Genomic DNA, 530 nt, shown 5'->3' with positions numbered 1-530 from the left:
AATCTCATCAATCTAAATCATCTTTAATCCATTAGAAGTATATCTTGAGGAAATCAGACACATTCAAACATGTATAAAAATACATACCAAAATATCTATAAAATTTCCAGGAGCTAAGGTCATTGCCTATTTCATAATCAACTGTTTCCTCGAGATTCACCACATACAATCTTTATATCAATGTTTCCATATAACAATTTCCTCAATACATATCATAATATCATCACTACTCAAAATTTCTTTAAACCAAAACTTACTCACCAATAGAGAGATTTCCAACTCTCAAAATAAATACCAAGGAATAACTCCAATATCTCAAAATAATTATCGAATAGATAATTTCAACATGTCAAAATATCCAAAGGATAGTTCCATTATCTCAAAATAAACATCCAAAAGATAATTCCATTATCTCAAATTAAATACCAAAGAGATAATCTCAATCTCTCAAAACAACCACCAATTAGAGAGTACCCAAACTCTCACAATAACCACCAAAGATAATTCTTCAAATAATTGATTAATCTTTT

The sequence above is a fragment of the Ipomoea triloba genome, chromosome 16 (genome assembly GCF_003576645.1).
Source record: "Ipomoea triloba cultivar NCNSP0323 chromosome 16, ASM357664v1".
In the NCBI taxonomy this organism is placed as follows: Eukaryota; Viridiplantae; Streptophyta; class Magnoliopsida; order Solanales; family Convolvulaceae; genus Ipomoea; species Ipomoea triloba.
Note: the sequence above shows the minus strand (reverse complement) of the source record.